The 20,674-nt window shown below is 30.1% G+C and overlaps 3 long non-coding RNA genes across 3 annotated transcripts; all 3 read left to right on the forward strand.

Moving 5' to 3' along the window:
- The first annotated feature begins 2,356 nt into the window (after positions 1-2,356).
- On the forward strand, positions 2,357-6,501 carry LOC123266994. Its single transcript, XR_006509931.1, has 2 exons — positions 2,357-2,445; positions 6,395-6,501. It is a non-coding gene; the product is annotated as an uncharacterized LOC123266994 (long non-coding RNA).
- A 4,208-nt stretch (positions 6,502-10,709) lies between these two features.
- LOC123266836 lies at positions 10,710-20,455 on the forward strand. The gene is made up of 3 exons (XR_006509869.1): positions 10,710-10,775; positions 12,578-12,698; positions 20,243-20,455. It is a non-coding gene; the product is annotated as an uncharacterized LOC123266836 (long non-coding RNA).
- LOC123266837 lies at positions 17,879-20,091 on the forward strand. Its single transcript, XR_006509870.1, has 2 exons — positions 17,879-17,925; positions 19,985-20,091. It is a non-coding gene; the product is annotated as an uncharacterized LOC123266837 (long non-coding RNA).
- Positions 20,456-20,674: the final 219 nt, after the last annotated feature.

Genomic DNA, 20,674 nt, shown 5'->3' on the forward strand with positions numbered 1-20,674 from the left:
TCATAACATTTTGTTTTATCAGGAGGTGCTGAAGTGGAAAATAGGTTTGGTTGATGGGACAATGAAAAATTTACGGGAATCATTTTCAATGTGGTGGAAAGTCACCATTAAGATTTTGTAATTTTTTACTAAAATAAGCCGACATTTCAAACATTTTCGATTTTTAGCTTCCCACTAATTTAATAGCTTTAAAATCAACTATCTACTATTTTCTTTAAAGAATTTTATGATGATCTTAATTAAACTTATGACAAAACTTTTTTATCTACTGCTTAATTACTTCTCAAATTAGCTTCAATATCTTTAAACAATAAAGTTATTTACGTCGTTTTTTTAACCTCTTACTCAGAAAATTGAAGATTTTGAAAAATCGGGAAGTTATTGTTTTACCCCGTTTTGCAAAAATCATGTTTTCATCAGATCTCGACGCTTTAAGGTCACAGGAAGCTTCCCTGACTATCCCTGCGATGTTGTCACTATGTTTGTATGCATGTGTGTGTGTAAAAATTTTTTTACAATTAAAAATGATTAAAAAATTTTTAATTATTTCAAATAATTTTTAATCATATTTTTATAATTGAAAATGATTTAAAATTCTTAATAATTTTTAATAATTTTTATGGTTAAAAATGATTCAGAATGATTATAATTTCTTAACAGGCGAGACCATCTTTTTCTCGCTTTGCTCTCACGGAGTTCATCGGAACTATCTCTGTCGCACTCCCAACAGCAGAGCAATTGCAGTTTCGATTGGTTTCACGAAACGAATGAAATTTTTGAAAAAAACGCTTTGTGGTAAAATAGTTTATTAAATTATCTATTAACTCTAAAAACGTTTTTTCAAAATTTCCATTCGTTTCGCTAAGCCGATTGAAACTGCAATCACTGGTTTCGACTGTTAATCATTTTACAACATTTTGTTTTATCAGGAGGTACTGAAGTGGAAAATAGGTTTGGTTGATAGGACAATGAAAAATTTACGGGAATCATTTTCAATGTGGTGGAAAGTCAGAATTAAGATTTTATATTTTTTATGCTAAAATTAGCTGACGCTTTAACAATTTTCGAGGGCACTTCTATTAATATTTCTTCTATCTTTTCATTTTCTAATGCTTTCCATTCATTCAATACACTCTTTTCATCATTTTCTACTTTCTCATATATTTCTTTACATTACAAAATATGTATCAGGGTTTCTTCTTCCCCATCGCATACTCTGCATCTCCAATCCTTGTATCCTTTCTTTCTCAGGTCTCCTTGTCTTCTCCACTTATTCTATCTTTTTTCCAATAGTAATTGACGTCTTTGTCTTTTTTTATTTTCTTATATAATTTGCAATAGGTTATCTTTCCTATCGCTTCCATATTTTCTTTCTTCTGCTTCTTCTTTTATTCACATTATCTCTCCATCGAGTTTTCTTTTTAATTCTTCTATTCCTTGCTCTATATATATATCATCCTGACTACTTCCTCACAGCCCATTTTTACTAGTATTTTTTTCATTTCTTTACTCCATTTTGTTGCTTTTCCGTTGAGTATACCTCTTATTTCTTTTTTCATTACTATCCTTGGTCATTTTCCCTGTCCATTTTGATTACGTCCTTTATGTATCGTATCATATTTTTATAATTAAAAATGATTTGAAATTTTTAATTATTTTAAATAATTTTTATGATTAAAAATGATTCGGAATGATTAAAATTTTTCAATCACTTCAAAACATTTTGTTTTTTCAAGGAATAATGGAATTTTATTTTTGTGTTGAGTATAATCTAAAGTTAAATTCTAGCAGATATAATTAATGTTGTTTGTCTCTCAAAATTATGCTCATCAAATCAAGGTTGAGGCAGAGCATTCTATGTATGTACCTACACAGTAAAAAATTTTTTGTCAAATTTAACACAAAAATTTGTGTTGATGACTTTTTTTATACAATCTGTGTTGAATCAACACTCTATTGTGTTGAATCAACATACCAAAATGTTAAATTCTACACAAACATTTTTACACTTTACACAATGACGAAAAAATTTTTACTGTGTATTACACTGAGTACAGGTTTATTATTATTGTTTAATTATAATTATTATTTTCAAATATATTATTACTGTTATTTTTTTATCTTTATAATGGAGCCCGCTTATTGGCTTTGCTGTAGAGCAGTGTGGTCCAATCGTGTGATTTTTTTACTCCCTCTTTAGCGTAATTTACTTGTATGCTAGGTGCGCTCGACGCTATAGAAGGGGTAAAAAAAGAGCACGATCTTGGTGATAAGCACAATATATGGGGGTAATCTTGGTATCTTGGTGATAAGCACAATATAAGGGGGTAAAAAGAGCACGATTTTGGTGATAAGCGCAATATATAAATTGACACCAAAGTTAGTCGGACTTATCTTCGACTGTTTGTCTAAAACACTACCTACTGCTTTCTACGCTTCGAAACGGTGAGTAAATTTTACAGAATTATTTTCATAAATGAAATAAAAATATATATATGGATGGTTCTCTGTATAATAAGGACGTCTTAAATCTGTACAAAATTGTCCGATCAAATTATTTTTGATTTTATTAGAAAAAAAATTAACGAGGGCAACAAAACTATCAGCATAATGATAATAAATACGCAGCCTTTTGAATTTTTTTTTTCGATTTTTGTGTATCTTTTGCCATATAACATCCCGAGTCGAAATTTAGAGCCCAAATAGAGCCTCCTAAGGTAGGACTCCGGTCGGACCTCTGGGCTCTAAGTCGGATCTACATGTTAAATTCTCATGTTAAATTAAGTCCAACTTTAGACCCCAAAGTGGTACAAATTTCCGTTTTTACCACTTTAGTGTCTAAAGTCGGACCTAATTTAACACGTGCATAGAACCTACTTAGAGCCCAGAAGTCCGACAGGATTACTATAACGCATGCAAAATTTATTCTGCGCACACCAGGCCCCTATGATCCACAATTTTGTTATTAATTATAAAAATATTTTGAATAAAAAATTAATAGAAGAGAACTTTTATAGTTTTTAGTTCAAAGTGCATTTTGGACTCAGAAATTTACCAGATATAACATACGTTAGTCTAAACTTAAACACTCGCCTACCTAGCCAGAAGAAATAAATTAAATACGCCCTAACAAAGATTCGAACACACAACCCTACAGACGCGAAGCGGATGCTTAACCGATTACGCTACTACGAACGATAGTACGTGAATTAATTTTATTTGAATATGAATTATTGACTGTATTGAAATATAGGTGACAAGATAGAAATGTTGTCAATCATCGTTACTACTATACTAGTAAAGCTACGTACTATAATTAATTAAATTCAAAAGAATTTTTTTTAACTTCCCGCTAAGAAAATTGAAAATTTTCGAAAATCGGAAAGTTAAAAATATTTTGTAAAAATTGAAATAATTATTTATTAATTTTTACAAAATCTAAATGGACCTTTTTGGCTTTTTAAAATGTTTAAAGAATTTTCAAAAATTTTTTAACATTTTAAAAAGCTGTAAAAAAATTAAAATAAGGTTTCAAAATATTTTCTTAAATTTTAAAGAGCTTTAAAGAATTTTTAAAAATTTTAAAATACTCTAAAGAATTTTAAAAAATTTTTCGTAATTATATAGAAGTGGGACTCAGGTTTTTTGAAATTATGAAATCACTATGAAAAATTGTTTTCAACCAAATGATTTTTTTTTTTTCTTAAATTTAATCGAAAATGGAATAATTTAAAAAAAAAATGAAATTAATATTTTTGGAAATTTTTTTTTTAATTGTTTAGTTTTTAATGCGTAACAAGATGCAAAGTTCAAATTCAACGAAATTTTAGTGTTTGACCATGAAATTATTGATCAAAAGTCAAAATTTTTATTTTTTACTTTTCAAATGCAATTACCTTAGCTTAAGGGATGATTTTGAGCTAAAGTTAAATTTTTATCATAAATCCGCCGCGGAGATAAACAATTTGAAGAAAAAAAAATTCCGAAAAATATTAATTTTTCGATTTTTTATCCTCAAAAAACATGCGAGCCCCACTTCTATATAATTACTAAATTTTCAACATTTTAAAAAGCTTTAAAGAATTTTACAAAATATTTAAAAAATTTTCTAAAATCTCTTTACTTTCAAGTATAACGTTTTAAGGTTTGCATACAACTATCGCAGCAGGATCATGAGTGTTGTATAATATTCATTAGTAATTTGTTTATGGCCTGGATCGCCTATACTAAAAAATAAAAAAATTATTAATAATATTAATTTGAAAATAAATTTTTTTTTTTCAATGACAAATTTTCATATGTAATTTCTAAAAATTTTATGTACGTCTCTGGAAAAATATAAGTAATGAATTTATTCGCTGATATACCTCTGAGAGCTTTCAGTTTGAAAATACGAATTTTCATTAATTAACGGGTACAAATCTTAATAAATAAATAAATTATGATTGATTAGATTCTCCTTTACGACACAACTTAGAAAAATTCTCTCGTATATGTTGTCTAAATAAAAAAAAATTATTTAACAAGTTCACTGATAAATAAATAAATGGTAAAAATAATGATTTCAATTCTGTATCGGACTTCGGGGTTTAAAATCGGACCTCTCAAAGTCTAGAGAGGACCTCGAGGCTCAAAATCGGACCTCTCGATTTAAAAGTCGGACCTGTGGGTCCAATGTCGGTGCTATTCGGACTACTGAGCTCTAAATGGGTTTTATTCCGGACTAGGAAGCTCTATTTCGGCTTTAAATTTCGACTCGGGATGACAGGGGGCTGTTTGCCAGGGGGCTGTTATTTTTTTTTATCAAATTGAGAAAAAATCAAGCAAACTATTTCAATGCCTTCAACTTTTCAAGTTCTAAATGAATATTTTCATTAATTAGAATAATATTAAGGCACATGGATCCAATTTTATAAATAAATATAGTTGCCAGGGGACTGAGTATCTCGTGGCCCAGACAAATGTTTCCAGCACAAACGGTGTTTTGACACTGAATGAAATGGCGATAAAGTGCTAACAGTCTTATGGTTATTAACTCAAGGCTTGTGAGGTCCTTATAGACCATACAAAAGGTAAAATAACACGGTGGATTTTTTTTTCGGCTTTAAACTTCTAGCAGGGGACTGGACAAAATTATATATTGTGGACGAATAACTTAAAATTTAATCTTAAAGTTTCAATTTTGGGAAAGGGACAGCTCAGAGGACTGTTATTTCGGTAATTTACGAATTTATAACAAAAAAACCAAAATTTATTTCACTTTAGTTTTCAATACGCCAAATAGAAACGTTTTTTGACATTCGTAATAAATTTTTTTAGTCACAAAATAACAATCTTTCTAATAAAAAAATTAGAAAAACGGTAGACCCTGAAGGCCATCCGTGCAACTTCCCGCTAATTTCATACCTAGGTGCTTAAAATTGCACTAATGTTTTTGAGCTCTCTGAGCTCAAAAATACAATTTATGTGTTATTTTGAGCTCTCTGAGCTTAAAGGGATAGCTTTTCTAAGCTTTTGAGCTCGTCGAGCTCAAAAGTGTGATAGAAGTTAGATAAAACACAATTTTTCAAATTTTCAAACTGCAGTAACTTTTGAATAAATGAATTGATTTTTAAGTGGTTGGCAGAATTCGACGCAATTTTTTAAGCCCCATGAATATTATGTAAGTTTAGTTTGATCGAACCAGGATTTTCGGAGTAATTCTGAAAAAACACTTTTTTCGGTTTTCTTTTGTCAACGATAACTCACGAACGAATGAAGCGATTTTGACCAGATTAACGGTGATCGACGTGGTTTTTCAAGCTTAAGGGCGGATTAGTTTTTGGAGTTGATCGATGAAGCCATTTAAAAGTTATTCCAAAAAAACCACTATCAAAAAAAATTTTTTCCGATTTTTTTTTAGATTTCTCAAAATTTCTCAAAATCTATCGGTCCGAATCGATTCAAATTCATAGGAAATCTAAGTTTGAGGGAACTCTTTAGAACGACGTTTGGTAGATTCCGATCGATTCAATCGTTCAAAAGTTATAAGCGATTCACATACTTACACACACACACACACACACACACACACACACACACACACACACACACACACACACACACACGCGCGCGCGCGCGGCCACACACACACACACACGCAGACATAGTGACAACCTCGCGGGGATAGTTAGGGAAGCTGTGATCTTCAAACGTCGAGATTTGATGAAAACTCGATTTTTGCAAAACGGCGTGAAAACCAATAACTTCCCGATTTTTGAAAATCTTCGATTTTCTTAGCAGGAAGTTAAAAATGTTCGGGACATTAAAAAAACATCCTTACGGAGAATCACCCATGTATGAGTTTTACCGACTAGAACTATTTATCATTATTTATTAAATAAATTTTATACAGCAATCAATTGTTCAAAAATTAAAAAATGTCAAAACTCATTGTGTTGATTGTTTTGATTGCTGTTCTGGCAAATATATTGATTTCTTCATCTGTCATGGGCTGTCAAGGGAACGGCAAGGGTGTACGTATTATTTAATGTTACTTATATTGTTGATATTATTTTTCTCACTTATTTGTATTGATTATCAAATTTCATAGAAATTCTTAATTAATAATTAATTAGTAACTATAATTTATTTATTTGCATGTTTTGTTTAGTGTATAACTACCGCTTCATGCTGCACCGGTTTGAGATGCGATCATAGTCCTCCTCACGGCCCCGGCGGGAAATGCATATAATGAAATTACTTCTTACTAAATGTTGATGTTACTTATGTAATTAGTCACTAAATATTTTTCTAATTATTCACCTGTAACAGCAATTATAATTAATGAATTAATCTGTCAATAAAGTATAACAGAACCAATGTATTTTAATATTCTTTCAATTGTTATTTACAAATCCATTTTATTATAATCGTAAAGATCCATAAATGATATTTTCTACAGATTAAACAAATTCATAATATTAGGTGTACAAAAAAGTTCTACCCGTTTTTTGACAAAAAAAAATATATTTAAAAATTTTTAATAAAATACAAATTTTAATTAAAATAACCATCATCAGCATCTACTACCCTTTGCCAACGCTCAGGCAATTGATGAATCCCACGGCGATAAAAGGCTTGATCTTTTGATGAAATGAAATCATCCATTGTTTTTTGTTTTTCTTTTTCATTTTGTTAGTGTTTGTCAGCCAAGTAATTTTGCAATGATCGAAATAGGTGAAAATCACACTGTGCAAGGTCTGGTGAATACGCCGGGTGCGGTGAAACTTCCCTCTGTAAATCATTTATAATTTGGTGGACAATTAAATTTCCATGAGGCCTGGCGTTATCATGCTGCAGTATCACTGGTCGAGGTTTTTGTCGCGCAAATCGTCTTTTACTGTTGATTTCATTTGCTAATTTTTGTAATTGACAACTTCTGTAGCGTTCTCCGGTAACGGTTTCTCCTGGTTTGAGTAACTCATAATATAGTACGCCCCACTCATCTGACCAAATGCAAAGCAATATTCTTTTTCCAAAAACATCACGTTTTGGTGTTGATGTCGTTGGTTGTCCTGAGTCTATCCAATGTTTTCGACATTTAGGATTCTCATAGTAAACCCACTTTTCGTCCTCTGTTACAAGTTTCCGAAAAAAACTTTTTTTTTCTGTCGTGAAAGCAACGACAGGCTGGACAGGCAGGTGTCAACTCATCTCTCTCGTTGTTCTGGGGTTAATTCATGAGGTACCCATTTTCCTTTTTTTTGAATTTTGCCTCAAACATGTAATCTTTCAGAAATAACTTGTTGAGTAACGTTTTTCGCAAGTTCTTGTTGCATTTGTGCAGAATCTTGATCCAGTAATTCTTGCAATTTCTCGTCACTGATTGTTGAAGGCCTTCCAGAGCGTGGTTTATCATTTAAATTAAAATCTCTGTTTGTGAATTTCCGAAACCATCATCGACAAGTACTGTCATCAATAACACTGTCACTGAAATAGTCTTAACTATAATTCTTATATTGAATTTTAATGTCTAACTATACCTCCAAATTTTCAAGGTGATACCCAAAACTTGAACAAACTACGGCCGTATAATTTTAACAGCACTCTAATTTCTAATAGATTTATAGACTATTGATCAGTATTGTGATTTGTATTAATTACTGAAAATTAAATGTTTTATAGCTAAAAATAAGTACAGTTAAAAATTATTTAACGTTTTGAATTGAGTTTTTTTTATTTATAATTGAAAATTTGCTTTGTCATTTATAAAAAATGTAATTAAAAAATTGAATACAAATATTTCTCATTTTTAAATGAACATATTACATATTCATAATTTTATTTTTAATGTTATTCAATAATATGTTATAATTCTTTTGATATTTCAATAAAACGTTGAAAATTTTTGGTGTGCCTATTGCTATATAATTTATTAGTTCAACTACTGCTCTCGGAGTGTTCAATTACTGCGGCTAGTCACAATTGATTGTTCAACTACTACTCCTTTGACAGTTTATCTTAAAAACGTTGTCAAAATATAAATATTCAATTATCTTTATTATTTTGCACTTAAATCAATTCAAAAGTATTTATATTTTCATGAAAATCATTTATTTACACTAATAATTACATCTTTATGTATTTAAAGTAGGGTCAAATACGTTTTACTATGAAACCTGTTCAGCTACTGGGTATTTTACTTTAGGAGTTGATTTAAAAAATAATAAGCTTGACAGTGCTGAAGTAGAAAATGGGTTTGATTATTTGGATAATAAAAAATTTATGGGAATTATTTTCAATGTGGTGGAAAGTCACCATTAAGATTTTATATTTTTTTTACTAAAATAAGCCGACATTTCAAAAATTTTATATTTTTAGCTTCCCACTAATTTAATAGCTTTAAAATCAATTATCTATTATTTTTTTTAAAGAATTTTATCATGATCTTAATTAAACTTATGACAAAACTTTTTTATCTATTGCTTAATTACTTCTCAAATTAGCTTCAATATCTTTAAACAATAAAGTTGTTTACGTCGTTTTTTTAACTTCTTACTCAGAAAATCGAAGATTTTAAAAAATCGGGGTTATTGTTCTTACCCCATTTTGCAAAAATCATGTTTTCATCAGATCTCGACGCTTTAAGGTCACAGGAAGCTTCCCTGACTATCCCCGCGATGTTGTCACTATGTTTGAATGCATGTGTGTGTGTAAAAATTTTTTTACAATTAAAAATGATTCAAAATGATTAAAAAATTTTTAATTATTTCAAATAATTTTTAATCATATTTTCATAATTGAAAATGATTTAAAATTCTTAATAATTTTTAATAATTTTTATGATTAAAAATGATTCGGAATGATTAGAATTTCTTAATCATTTCATAACATTTTGTTTTATCAGGAGGTGCTGAAGTGGAAAATAGGTTTGGTTCATGGGACAATGAAAAATTTACAGGAATCATTTTCAATGTGGTGGAAAGTCACCATTAAGATTTTATATTTTTTATGCTAAAATTAACTGACGCTTTAACAATTTTCGAGGGCACTTCTATTAATATTTCTTCTATCTTTTCATTTTCTAATGATTTCCATTCATTCAATACACTCTTTTCATCATTTTCTACTTTCTCATATATTTCTTTACATTACATAATATGTATCAGGGTTTCTTCTTCCCCATCGCATACTCTGCATCTCCAATCCTTGTATCCTTTCTTTCTCAGGTCTCCTTGTCTTCTCCACTTATTCTATCTTTTTTCCAATAGTAATTGATGTCTTTGTCTTTTTTTATTTTCTTATATAATTTGCAATAGGTTATCTTTCCTATTGCTTCCATATTTTCTTTCTTCTGCTTCTTCTTTTATTCACATTATCTCTTCATCGAGTTTTCTTTTTAATTCTTCTATTCCTTGCTCTATATATATATATCATCCTGACTACTTCCTCACAGCCCATTTTTACTAGTATTTTTTTCATTTCTTTACTCCGTTTTGTTGCTCTTCCGTTGAGTATACATCTTATTTCTTTTTTCATTACTATCCTCGGTCATTTTCCCTGTCCATTTTGATTACGTTCTTTATGTATCGTATCATATTTTTATAATTAAAAATGATTTGAAATTTTTAATTATTTTAGATTAAAAATGATTCGGAATAAAAATGATTAAAATTTTTCAATCACTTCAAAACATTTTGTTTTTTCAAGGAATAATGGAATTTTATTTTTGTGTTGAGTATAATCTAAAGTTAAATTCTAGCAGATATAATTAATGTTGTTTGTCTCTCAGAATTATGCTCATCAAATCAAGGTTGAGCCAAAATGTTAAATTCTACACAAACATTTTTACACTTTACACAATGATGAAAAATTTTTTACTGTGTATTACACTGAGTACAGGTTTATTATTATTGTTTAATTATAATTATTATTTTCAAATATATTATTACTGTTATTTTTTTATCTTTATAATGGAACCCGCTTATTGGCTTTGCTGTAGAGCAGTGTGGTCCAATCGTGGAATTTTTTTACTCCCTCTTTAGCGTAATTTACTTGTAAATATGCTAGGTGCGCTCGACGCTATAGAGGGGGTAAAAAAAGAGCACGATCTTGGTGATAAGCACAATATATGGGGGTAATCTTGGTATCTTGGTGATAAGCACAATATAGGGGGTAAAGAAGAGCACGATTTTGGTGATAAGCGCAATATATAAATTGACACCAAAGTTAGTCGGACTTATCTTCGACTGTTTGTCTAAAACACTACCTACTGCTTTCTACGCTTCGAAACGGTGAGTAAATTTTACAGAATTATTTTTATAAATGAAATAAAAATATATATATGGATGGTTCTCTGATTCTAACAAATACACAGCCTATTGAATTTTTTTTTTCAATTTTTGTGTATCTTATGCCATATAACATGACAGGGGGCTGTTTGCCAGGGGGCTGTTTTTTTTTTTTTATCAAATTGAGAAAAAATCAAGCAAACTATTTCAATGCCTTCAACTTTTCAAGTTCTAAATGAATATTTTCATTAATTAGAATAATATTAAGGCACATGGATCCAATTTTATAAATAAATATAGTTGCCAGGGGAGTGAGTATCTCGTGGCCCAGACAAATGTTTCCAGCACAAACGGTGTTTTGACACTGAATGAAATGGCGATAAAGTGCTAACAGTCTTATGGTTATTAACTCAAGGCTTGTTAGGTCCTTATAGACCATACAAAAGGTAAAATAACGCGCTGGATTTTTTTTTCGGCTTTAAACTTCTAGCAGAGGACTGGACAAAATTATATATTGTGGACGAATAACTTAAAATTTAATCTTAAAGTTTCAATTTTGGGAAAGGGACAGCTCAGGGGACTGTTATTTCGGTAATTTACGAATTTATAACAAAAAAACCAAAATTTATTTCACTTTAGTTTTCAATGCGCCAAATAGAAACGTTTTTTGACATTCGTAATAAATTTTTTTAGTCACAAAATAACAATCTTTCTAATAAAAAAATTATAAAAACGGTAGACCCTGAAGGCCATCCGTGCAACTTCCCGCTAATTTCATACCTAGGTGCTTAAAATTGCACTAATGATGTTTTTGAGCTCTCTGAGCTCAAAAATACAATTTATGCGTTATTTTGAGATCTCTGAGCTTAGGGGGATAGCTTTTCTATGCTGTTGAACTCGTCGAGCTTAAAAGTGTGATAGAAGTTTGATAAAACACAATTTTTCAAATTTTCAAACTGCAGTAACTTTTGAATAAATGAATTGATTTTTACGTGGTTGGCAGAATTCGACGCAATTTTTTAAGCCTCATGAAGATTATGTAAGTTTAGTTTGATCGAACCAGGATTTTCGGAGTAATTCTGAAAAAACACTTTTTTCGGTTTTCTTATGTCAACGATAACTCACGAACGAATGAACCGATTTTGACCAGATTAGCGGTGATCGACGTGGTTTTTCAAGCTTAAGGGCGGATTAGTTTTTGGAGTTGATCGATGAAGCCATTTAAAAGTTATTCCAAAAAAACCACTTTCAAAAAAAAATTTTTCCGATTTTTTTTTAGATTTCTCAAAATTTCTCAAAATCTATCGGTCCGAATCGATTCAAATTCATAGGAAATCTAAGTTTGAGAGAACTCTTTAGAACGCCGTTTGGTAGATTCCGATCGGTTCCATCGTTCAAAAGTTATAAGCGATTCACATACTTACACACACACACACACACACACACACACACACACACACACACACACACACACACACACACACACACACACACACACACACATACACACACACACACACACACACACACACACACACACACACACACAGACATAGTGACAACCTCGCGGGGATAGTTAGGGAAGCTCCCTCTGATCTTCAATCGTCGAGATCTGATGAAAACTCGATTTTTGCAAAACGGGGTGAACACCAATAACTTCCCGATTTTTGAAAATCTTCGATTTTCTTAGCAGGAAGTTAAAAATGTTCGGGACATTAAAAAAACATCCTTACGGAGAATCACCCATGTATGAGTTTTACCGACTAGAACTATTTATCATTAATTATTAAATTAATTTTATACAGCAATCAATTGTTCAAAAATTAAAAAATGTCAAAACTCATTGTGTTGATTGTTTTGATTGCTGTTCTGGCAAATATATTGATTTCTTCATCTGTCATGGGCTGTCAAGGGAACGGTAAGGGTGTACGTATTATTTAATGTTACTTATATTGTTGATATTATTTTTCTCACTTATTTGTATTGATTATCAAATTTCATAGAAATTCTTAATTAATAATTAATTAGTAACTATAATTTATTTATTTGCATGTTTTGTTTAATGTATAACTACCGCGTCATGCTGCAGCGGTTTGAGATGCGATCATAGTCCTCCTCACGGCCCCGGCGGGAAATGCATATAATGAAATTACTTCTTACTAAATGTTGATGTTACTTATGTAATTAGTCACTTAATATTTTTCTAATTATTCACCTGTAACAGCAACTCTAATTAATGAATTAATCTGTCAATAAAGTATAACAGAACCAATGTATTTTAATATTCTTTCGATTGTTATTTACAAATCCATTCTATTATAATCGTAAAGATCCATAAATGATATTTTTTTACAGATTAAACAAATTCATACTATTAGGTGTACGAAAAAGTTCTACCCGTTTTTTGACAAAAAAAAATATATTTAAAAATTTTAAATAAAATACTAATTTTAATTAAAATAACCATCATCAGCATCTACTACCCTTTGCCAACGCTCAGGCAATTGATGAATCCCACGGCGATAAAAGGCTTGATCTTTTGATGAAATGAAATCATCCATTGTTTTTTGTATTTCTTTTTCATTTTGTTAGTGTTTGTCAGCCAAGTAATTTTGCAATGATCGGAATAGGTGAAAATCACACTGTGCAAGGTCTGGTGAATACGCCGGGTGCGGTGAAACTTCCCTCTGTAAATCATTTATAATTTGGTCGACAATTGAACTTCTATGAGGCCTGGCGTTATCATGCTGCAGTATCACTGGTCGAGGTTTTTGTCGCGCAAATCGTCTTTTACTGTTGATTTCATTTGCTAATTTTTTAATTGACAACTTCTGTAGCGTTCTCCGGTAACGGTTTCTCCTGGTTTGAGTAACTCATAATATAGTACGCCCCATTTATCTGACCAAATACAAAGCAATATTTTTTTCCCAAAAACATCACGTTTTGATGTTGATGTCGTTGGTTATCCTGGGTCTATCCAATGTTTTCGACATTTAGGATTCTCATAGTAAACCCACTTTTCGTCCTCTGTTACAAGTTTCCGAAAAAAACTTTTTTTTTCTGTCGTGAAAGCAACGACAGGCTGGACAGGTAGGTGTCAACTCATCTCTCTCGTTGTTCTGGGGTTAATTCATGAGGTACCCATTTTCCTTTTTTTTTGAATTTTGCCTCAAACATGTAATCTTTCAGAAATAATTTGTTGAGTAACGTTTTTCGCAAGTTCTTGTTGCGTTTGTGCAGAATCTTGATCCAGTAATTCTTGCAATTTCTCGTCACTGATTGTTGAAGGCCTTCCAGAGCGTGGTTTATCATTTAAATTAAAATCTCTGTTTGTGAATTTCGGAAACCATCATCGACAAGTACTGTCATCAATAACACTGTCACCATAAGTTGCACAGATTATTCTTTGAGCTTCAGCAGCACTTTTTCCTTGATGAAATTCATACAAAAGACAATGGCGGATATGCTCATTACTTACTTCCATTTTCAACTTAATAAAAAAATAAATATATATCGAAGATCAATATATATTATGTTTGATGAATTTAAAGAGTACAAACAGCTGTGGATGTACATATACATATTCATAGCTAACCTATAAATAGCTGTTATTAGATAACTCCATCTTTGAAAAACGGGTAGAACTTTTTTGTACACCTAATAATATACAGTATACATCAATATTTATAAGTTTACAATAATCTTCTTAGCAAATAAATTTCTCATTATGATATTAGTACAAATTTCTAAATATAATATAATCACCCTGAGTATCACCCTGAAATAATATCAAATCTTGTCGAGAGTTACATAAGGTAAAAGCCCCAATTATTGACGGGGGTCTAAATATTGACACCCTAAATTATCTTTAAATATATTAAATTATCTGTAATAAGAATAACGATCAAATAAATTTTTATTAAATTCTAATTAATTAAAAAATTGAAAAAAAATCACTTTCAGTTCAAAATATTAAACATTAATTATTAAAAAAAAAATAAAGTTACCACCAGTTCATCAAATCATCTTACGAGCGTCTATTTTCTTAACAACTTTGGTTAGAAAAGCATTTTTTTTAACAGCCGAGTGTAAATTAATTTTTTCATGTAATTATATGACCTATTTTTTTTTTTAATTAACAGTACATGAAATAATTATAAAATTAAATAATCGAAATTAATTGTATGCTTTATAATATTTAAATAATGGGAGTCAATAACTAGTTCATAATTTTTATGGTGAATCCCATATTGACAGCCAGTCGACAGCGCTATGACGCTTTTTTTTTAAGTATAAAATACGTTATATACGCGATTATATACAAGGCTTTTAACTGTCAAATAACTCGGCGTGTTTTGGTGTTAAATAAGTTTTTGAATAAATTGTTATATTTTTAATAATAATTATTCATTCATAGAAATTATTATTAATTAACTTTAATAATATTGATTACTTTATATCAAGTTTTGATAGATAAAAATATAACCAAATGATCCGACGCATGCGCAGTAGGGGCGTCAATAATTGGGGTTACAGTACGTCAATATTTAGATCAATCAGTTTTTTAACCCGTCAATAATTGGTGTATCTAGATTATCTATTTAATTATTTAAAATTAATTAGTAAATATCACTGATTATCATTTTAAAAAAAGAAATTGATTAGTTAAAACATTACTTAAGACATTACCACAAACAAAATTCAACGATATTTATATTTGATTGCTTAAAAAAAATCAAATCATAACTTTGTCTCTTATAGCGTCAATAATTGGGGCTTTTACTTTATGTAATTGAACAATTAATTCAATCAAATTCAATAAATGAATAATGCAGAAATTTACCAATGATAATAATAAAACGAAAATAATAGATTAATAATAATCATAATAATAATAATAATTTAATAAATCAAAGATAGTTAATATTATAAGCCAGACTACCCGATCCAAATTCTTGAAGAATGACTAATTTTTCATTATTACTCCTTCACCATAATATTTTATCGGTATGAGGTCTCATACCATCAGAGAAAATTTAGGGGAAAATAAAAATTAACATTTGTTCGACAATTATTATAATTTAACATAAGGATGCTACATAAACACCGGCACACAAAAAAAAAATCCGGAAAACGATTGACCCTAAAGGCCATTCCTGCAACTTCCCGCCAATTCCATACCTAAACGCTTGAAATTGCACTTATGACGTTTGACATTTTTTAAGATATAAGCTCATCCCAATGTTACACTTATCCAGAGCTTTCATTTGAGTACCCACATGTATTTTGATATATTTTTCATATATTCACATCTATAAATTTATAAAATATATGAAAAATTGATGTGGGTAAATATAAATATTTTTTTTTGCATTTTAATTAGTTACAGAGAATTTCGTAGGACCATGTTAAATACTCTATCAGTTTATCTTAAAAACGTTGTCAAAATATAAATATTCAAATATCTTTGTTATTTTGCACTTCAATCAATTCAAAATTATTTATATTTTCATGAAAATCATTTATTTACACTAATAATTACATCTTTATGTATTTAAAGTAGGGTCAAATACGTTTTACTATGAAACCTGTTCAGCTACTGGGTATTTTACTTTAGGAGTTGATTTAAAAAATAATAAGCTTGACAGTGCTGAAGTAGAAAATGGGTTTGATTATTTGGATAATAAAAAATTTATGGGAACTATTTTCAATGTGGTGGAAAGTCACCATTAAAATTTAATATTTTTTTTTTTTTTGTAATAGCTTTAAAATCAATTATCTCTTATTTTTTTAAAAGAATTTTATCATGATCTTAATTAAACTTATGACAAAATTTTTTATCTATTGCTTAATTACTTCTCAAATTAGCTTCATTATCTTTAAACAATAAAGTTGTTTACGTCGTTTTTTTAACTTCTTGCTCAGAAAATCGAAGATTTTGAAAAATCGGGAAGTTATTGTTTTTACCCCGTTTTGCAAAAATCATGTTTTCATCAGATCTCGACGCTTTAAGGTCACAGGAAGCTTCCCTGACTATCCCCGCGATGTTGTCACTATGTTTGTATGCATGTGTGTGTGTAAAAATTTTTTTACAATTAAAAATGATTCAAAATGATTAAAAAATTTTTAATTATTTCAAATAATTTTTAATCATATTTTTATAATTGAAAATGATTTAAAATTCTTAATAATTTTTAATAATTTTTATGATTAAAAATGATTCGGAATGATTATAATTTCTTAATCATTTTACAACATTTTGTTTTATCAGGCGGTGCTGAAGTGGAAAATAGGTTTGGTTAATGGGACAATGAAAAATTTACGGGAATCATTTTCAATGTAGTGGAAAGTCAGAATTAAGATTTTATATTTTTTATGCTAAAATTAGCTGACGCTTTAACAATTTTCGAGGGCACTTCTATTAATATTTCTTCTATCTTTTCATTTTCTAATGCTTTCCATTCATTCAATACACTCTTTTCATCATTTTCTACTTTCTCATATATTTCTTTACATTACATAATATAATTGAGCCAGAGCATTCTATGTATGTACCTACACAGTAAAAAATTTTTTGTCAAATTTAACACAAAAATTTGTGCTGATGACTTATTTTATACAATCTGTGTTGAATCAACACTCTATTGTGTTGAATCAACATACCAAAATATTAAATTCTACACACTTAAATGTTAAATTCTACACAAACATTTTTACACTTTACACAATGACGAAAAATTTTTTACTGTGTATTACACTGAGTACAGGTTTATTATTATTGTTTAATTATAATTATTATTTTCAAATATTTTATTACTGTTATTTTTTTATCTTTATAATGGAACCCGCTTATTGGCTTTGCTGTAGAGCAGTGTGGTCTAATCGTGTGATTTTTTTACTCCCTCTTTAGCGTAATTTACTTGTGTGCTAGGTGCGCTCAACGCTATAGAGGGGGTAAAAAAAGATCACGATCTTGGTGTTAAGCACAATATATGGGGTAATCTTGGTATCTTGGTGATAAGCACAATATAGTGGGTAAACAAAGCACGATTTTGGTGATAAGCGCAATATATAAATTGACACCAAAGTTAATCGGACTAATCTTCGACTGTTTGTCTAAAACACTACCTACTGCTTTCTACGCTTCGAAACGGTGAGTAAATTTTACAGAATTATTTTCATAAATGAAATAAATAGTATATTTCTTACCTAGGGCAGGAAAATAAGAAATGTCTCAGATTACATGTAATTGTTGACCGAGGCGAAGCCGAGGTCGACAAACATGTGATCTGAGGCTTTCTTATTTCCTGCCCGTGGTGAGAATACTATTTTTCTCCTCGACGGAGGCGGAAAGCGGCATTTTCATTTAGCGCGGCGGGCGGAAAATTTACGCTTATCGCCCGGAGGGGAGAAAAATATATATATGGATGGTTCTCTGTATAGTAAGGACGTCTTAAATCTGTACAAAATTGTCCGACCAAATTATTTTTGATTTTATTACAAAAAAAATTAACGAGGGCAACAAAACTATCAGCATAATGATAATAAATACACAGCCTATTGAATTTTTTTTTTCGATTTTTGTGATTTTTTGCCATATAACATGACAGGGGGCTGTTTGCCAGGGGGCTGTTTTTTTTTTTTTATCAAATTGAGAAAAAATCAAGCAAACTATTTCAATGCCTTCAACTTTTCAAGTTCTAAATGAATATTTTCATTAATTAGAATAATATTAAGGCACATGGATCCAATTTTATAAATAAATATAGTTGCCAGGGGAGTGAGTATCTCGTGGCCCAGACAAATGTTTCAAGCACAAACGGTGTTTTGACACTGAATAAAATGGCGATAAAGTGCTAACAGTCTTATGGTTATTAACTCAAGGCTTGTTAGATCCTTATAGACCATACAAACGGTAAAATAACGCGCTGGATTTCTTTTTTGGGCTTTAAACTTCTAGCAGGGGACTGGACAAAATTATATATTGTGGACGAATAACTTAAAATTTAATCTTAAAGTTTCAATTTTGGCAAAGGGACAGCTCAGGGGACTGTTATTTCGGTGATTTACGAATTTATAACAAAAAACCAAAATTTATTTCACTTTAGTTTTCAATGCGCCAAATAGAAATGTTTTTTGACATTCGTAATAAATTTTTTTAGTCACAAAATAACAATCTTTCTAATAAAAAAATTATAAAAACGGTAGACCCTGAAGGCCATCCGTGCAACTTCCCGCTAATTTCATACCTAGGTGCTTTAAATTGCACTAATGATGTTTTTGAGCTCTCTGAGCTCAAAAATACAATTTATGTGTTATTTTGAGCTCTCTGAGCTTAAAGAGATAGCTTTTCTATGCTTTTGAGCTCGTCGAGCTCAAAAGTGTGATAGAAGTTTAATAAAACACAATTTTTCAAATTTTCAAACTGCAGTAACTTTTGAATAAATGAATTGATTTTTACGTGGTTGGCAGAATTCGACGCAATTTTTTAAGCCCCATGAAGATTATGTAAGTTTAGTTTGATCGAATCAGGATTTTCGGAGTAATTCTGAAAAAACACTTTTTTTGGTTTTCTTTCGTCAACAATAACTCACGAACGAATGAACCGATTTTGACCAGATTAGCGGTGATCGACGTGGTTTTTCAAGCTTAATAGTTGATTAGAGTTGATCGATGAAGCCATTTAAAAGTTATTCCAAAAAAACCACTTTCAAAAAAAAATTTTTTTCGATTTTTTTTTAGATTTCTCAAAATTTCTCAAAATCTATCGGTCCGAATCGATTCAAATTCATAGGAAATCTAAGTTTGAGGGAACTCTTTAGAACACCGTTTGGTAGATTCCGATCGGTTCAATCGTTCAAAAGTTATAACCGATTCACATACTTACGCACGCACACACACACACACACACACATACACACACACACACACACACACACACACACACACACACACAGACATAGTGACAACCTCGCGGGGATAGTTAGGGAAGCTCCCTCTGATCTTCAATCGTCGAGATCTGATGAAAACTCGATTTTTGCAAAACGGGGTGAAAACCAATAACTTCCCGATTTTTGAAAATCTTCGATTTTCTTAGCAGGAAGTTAAAAATGTTCGGGACATTAAAAAAACATCCTTACAGGGAATCACCCATGTCTGAGTTTTACCGACTAGAACTATTTATAATTATCTATTAAATTATTTTTATACAGCAATCAATTGTTCAAAAATTAAAAAATGTCAAAACTCATTGTGTTGATTGTTTTGATTGCTGTTCTGGCAAATATATTGATTTCTTCATCTGTCATGGGCTGTCGAGGGGTCGGTAAGGGTGTAAGTATTATTTAATGTTACTTATATTGTTGATATTATTTTTCTCACTTATTTGTATTGATTATCAAATTTCATAGAAATTCTTAATTAATAATTAATTAGTAACTATAATTTATTTATTTGCATGTTTTGTTTAGTGTATAAGTACCGCTTCATGCTGCATCGGTTTGAGATGCGATCATAGTGCTACTGACGGCATCGGCGGGAAATGCTTATAATGAAATCACTTCTTACTAAATGTTGATGTTACTTATGTAATTAGTCACTAAATATTTTTCTCATTATTCACCTGTAACAGCAACTATAATTAATGAATTAATCTGTCAATAAAGTACAACAGCACCAATGTATTTTGATATTCTTTCAATTATTATCTACAAATCCATTTATTATAATTTATTTATTTCCTTTGATACAACCCAACAGCCAAAGTCAATAACAGGGTCTCTAAATAAGTTGATACATACTACGTAGTATAACTTACAGCTAAGTGCGCTGTACTCCCGAGAAAAAATATTTATATATAATTATATATAAATTGGTTATATATGATTATATATGAAAAATGG

The sequence above is a fragment of the Cotesia glomerata genome, linkage group LG6 (genome assembly GCF_020080835.1).
Source record: "Cotesia glomerata isolate CgM1 linkage group LG6, MPM_Cglom_v2.3, whole genome shotgun sequence".
Lineage (NCBI taxonomy): Eukaryota > Metazoa > Arthropoda > Insecta > Hymenoptera > Braconidae > Cotesia > Cotesia glomerata.